Below are 4809 nucleotides of genomic sequence, written 5' to 3'. Positions count from 1 at the left end.
TGTGGATCTAGTCTCTTCTATATAAAGAGACTAAAACTTAGCTCTTAAGCTACTTAGAGATAATCCATAAAATTAGTTTTTAGAACAAGTTTTTAGTTTTTTATAATCAATTACTTAGTTTATATTTCAAGTTTTAGTTTCTAATTCAATACTTAATTAGTTTTAGTTTGTCTTAATTTCATAATTAGTTTAGTCATAAACTCAAGTTCTACATTAGTTTTAATTCAATATTAATTCATTTCAAATCATTAGACTATTGTTCAATTAGATTTATAAAGTTTAATTACCTATTCAATAATGACTTGTTCTTATTGTTCTTGTTTTAGAAATTATAGTATAATGATTCAAGGCTAAAACCTCTATTAGAGGGGTTTGATGAAGCCTTGATGATGACTTGATTTTTTTATTAGCATAGATATAGTTGTAATGTTCTATTCTACTCTAGAAAGTAATTAGTTCACCATGAGAATGGGTTTGATTGCTTCACATGCTAATTATTAGTTGGTAGAGATTATCATGAATAATTAGGGATTAGAAATACCCAACCTTTACGTGAAAATATAAAGATTAGGATTACAACGTATTCTATGCTAGTTTATTAATTCGAATTAAGGTGGAATCAAATTCTCCTAATTCCTCCACATATTATCATTCTAGTATTGAATTGTCGTCGTTTGATTTATGACATCTTAATTAGTTAATTCACCATCGTAGTTAAATTCAAATCCATTACTCTCACAATTTTGTTAGCTTACACGAACTAGGAAACTTAACATCTAAACGAACTAGGAGTGGAACGAATTCTCTGCTCCAAACAAATTGCATTGATAACGAGAGTAGAAAACTTTGATATTAAGCACGAAAAAAATAGTTTTAGTTTTACTTACATTTGAGTTTCATCACTTAGGTTGTTCAGCTGTTAATAGTAAACTTTGATAAAGCTGATAATACTTACATTTTCACAGGATAAATTCTCCCTAGCATCTATCCAACTGTCTCTTCAGCTATTAGCACAGGATAAAAGTCAAAAGGGCGTGTTTCCTGGCTAAGTAGTTCCTAACCCTAAGCCCACAAACACTACCTTTGAACTCAACAATGCACCAGGATCTAGTAATCCTAGCTAGGGTGAGGTGAATGCCATCACCACCCTTCATTCTGGCCGAACTGTTGATAATCATATACATATGCCAGACATTCAACCAACGAAAGCCACAGCTGACGTCCTTCCAACTCCTACCTCGCAACCTATATCAGACGAAGTTGTTCCTTCCAAATCGGAAACCACGCCCCTGGGGAAAGACACCACTGATCCATATGTGCGATTCTGCCCAAAAGCTTCGTTCCCTACCTATTTGGCAAACAACAAACCTGACAAACATTTCAATGAGATTCGAGAAACCTTCAAAAAATTTCCATAAACCTACCTTTTCTCGATGCACTTAAGCATTTTCCCAAGCATGCCAAGTTTTTGAAGGACATGTGCACCAACAAACGACGAATGAATATTCCTCAACAAGCATTCCTCACTGAGCAGTTTCCCTCCATTACTGCTACCAATGGTGTAGTTAAATAGAAAGACCCAGATCGACCAACTGTACCATGCACGTTGGGTGACAAGTATACCGCTACCACACTTTTAGACTTAGGCGTGAGTGTTAACTTACTTCCCTACTACTTATTTAAGCAGTTAGGTCTTCATGAATTAAAACCTACCAACATGACCCTACAACTCGCAGATCGCTCCATTAAGTACCCAAAGGGCATAGTAGAAAACGTCCTAGTCAAGGTCTAAGATTTCTACTACTCTGTTGATTTTGTCATTCTAGATACCGAAGTTGATTGTGACTCCATTCCTATCATTTTAGGACGTCCATTTCTTACAACTGCTAACACTCTCATAAATTGTCGGGATGGTTCAATGACAATGTCTTTTGGGAACCTTTCTATAAAAGTCAATGTGTTGACCTTAATGAAACAACTTCCCGATCCTGACATTGAGGGTGAGATTAGCATGGTCGATAGTCTGGCACAGGAAATTTTACAAACTCTTTTCCCCCAGACGAGGTACACCAATTTATTTGTTTTGATAATCTTAAGTTTGACGATGACTCGTACATTAAGGATGTCCACGCATTATTAGAGTCAATACCACTATTTGACCCTACTGCTGTGTTACCAACTGATTCAAAAGAACCGAACTCGCTCTTTTCCATTGAAGAGACGACCCCTCACGAATCCTTGATCCCTAATCCTCCAACTCTGGATTTAAAACCTCTACCTTCTGATTTAAAGTACGTGCATCTCGATCCCGATAGTAGTCACCCTATAATAATTTCTTCCCATTTGACTACCAATAAAGAAACACGTTTGATTCATGTCATTCGTGAACACCGCTCTACTATCAGTTGGTCCTTAGATGATATCAAAGGAATACACCCTAGTGTATGCACGCATCGCATACATCTAGATGATGGCACAAAGATATTGCGAGAACCTCAACATTGACTTAACCCCACCATGAAGGAGGTGGTGAGGGAGGAAGTTTTACATTTACTAGATGCAGTTATCATATACCCTATCTCTGATAGTGTTTGGGTTAGTCCTGTCCACGTGTTTCCAAAGAAGTCTGCCAATATAGTTGTGCGAAATGAAACTGATGAATGCATCTCCACTTGTGTCTCGGTGAAATGGAAAATTTGCATTGACTATCACAAACTCAATGCCGTAACACGTAAAGATCACTTCCTTCTTCCATTTGTTTACCAGATGCTAGAACGTTTGGCCGGTCATGCTTACTACTATTTTCTTGACGACTATTCCGGTTACTTCCAAATTATCATCGATCCAGCTGATCAAGAGAAGACAACTTTCACATGTCCCTTTGGCACCTTTGCATACAAACGAATGCCTTTCGGTCTTTGCAATGCCCCCCATACTTGTCAACGCTGCATGCTTCACATTTTCAGTGATATGGTGGAACGTTATATGGAAGTCTTCATGGACGACTTTTCCATTTATGGAAACTCCTTTGACGACTGCCTATCTAACCTTTCTAAAGTGTTAATGCATTGAGAAGAGAAAAATCTGGTACTTAATTGGGAGAAGTGTCATTTCACGGTTACCAAAGGAATTGTTCTAGGTTATGTTGTTTCAAAAGACACGATAGAGGTTGATAAAGCTAAAATTGTTAAAATTGCTTCTCTACCTATCCCCCGAATAGTTCACGATATCTGAACCTTTTTAGGCCACACTGGGTTTTACAAGCGATTCATTCAGGATTTTTCTAAAGTTACTCGACCCTTAACCAATCTCCTGCTTAAGGATGCAGTCTTCAACTTCAATTTTAATTGGAAAGAAGCTTTTGAAACTTTAAAAACCACTCTTATTACTGGTCCTATCATTCAACCCCCTGATTGGTCTCAACCATTCGAATTGATGTGTGGTGCTAGCGACTTTGTTATTAGCGTCGTGCTAGGGCCAAGGACGTGATGAAAAACCCGTTGTCATTTACTATGCTAGTAAAACTCTTAATGACACTCAGAATTACACGATAACTGAGAAAGAGTTACTAGCTATTGTCTATGCTTTGCATAAGTTTTACCCTTACTTGGTTGGATCTTCCACCATCGTATATACTGAGCATGCCGCACTTCGGTACCTACTCGCGAAAAAGGATGCGAAATAGAGATTGTTCCGTTGGATCCTTCTCTTATAAGAATTCACCCTGGAAATCAAAGACAAGAAAGAAACCGAAAATGTGGTTGCCAACCATTAATCAAGGCTGGTTGGTAACATTGATAGTGATTCTAATGCCATCTATGATTCCTTCCTAGAAGAGCATTTGTACTCCATTTTCTCCTCTCCATGGTATGCATATATCATTACCTACCTAGTTACTGAGGAAGTTCCTTCCTCGTGGTCACGTCCTGATCGTAAAAAGTTCTTATCCACTGTAAAATATTATTTTTGGGATGATCCCTACCTCTTTAAGTATTTTCGACGACCAACTTTTTCCATGAACAATCTTGCGATGGTCATTTCAAAGTTGCCTATTTTTCGATGCACACGAACATTGCAAAGCTTCTTTGTTGTCGCACTTTGTTACATTAGAAATATGATGCCACTAAATGGAATTTTTTTATGTTTGGGGCTTTTATTTTATGGGACCCTTCCCTATTTCTCAAGGTTTTCTCTACATTCTAAATGACCAAATGGAAGACACTACATGTCGCTGAAATTTATCGTAAATTTGTAAAAGAATATTTTCTCTCGTTTTGGTGTCCCCAAAGCTATAATTAGTGATGGGACACATTTTTGTAATAAATTTTTTGGGTTTTTAATGAAGAAATATGGATTTACTCACAAAGTTGCTACTTCGTATCACACACATACAATTGGTCAAGTGGAAGTCTCCAACAAAGAGATAAAGTCCACTCTGGAGAAAAATGTCAGTCCCTCAAGAAAAGACTGGTCTCTCCACTTATCGGATGCCTTGTGGGCATACCGAGCGGCATTTAAGATACCTATTGGGATTTCTCCTTATCGTATCGTTTTTGGAAAACCTTGTCATTTGTCGGTTGAACTTGAACATCGTGCCTTATGGGCCATCAAAAGCCTTAATTACAATATCAAAGTGGCAGGCGAGAAGCGAAAACTACAATTAAATGAGCTTGAAGAGATTCAGAGTGATGCATATGATCTCTCGAAATCCTACAAAGCTAATATGAAAAAAGTGCATGACAATCACATTTTGTGTAAAGATTTCAAAATTGGCCAAAAAGTTTTACTTTACAACTCCAGATTACACAT

Source organism: Coptis chinensis, chromosome 5, assembly GCF_015680905.1.
Source record: "Coptis chinensis isolate HL-2020 chromosome 5, ASM1568090v1, whole genome shotgun sequence".
Classification (NCBI taxonomy): domain Eukaryota; kingdom Viridiplantae; phylum Streptophyta; class Magnoliopsida; order Ranunculales; family Ranunculaceae; genus Coptis; species Coptis chinensis.
This window is presented reverse-complemented; position numbering follows the sequence as displayed.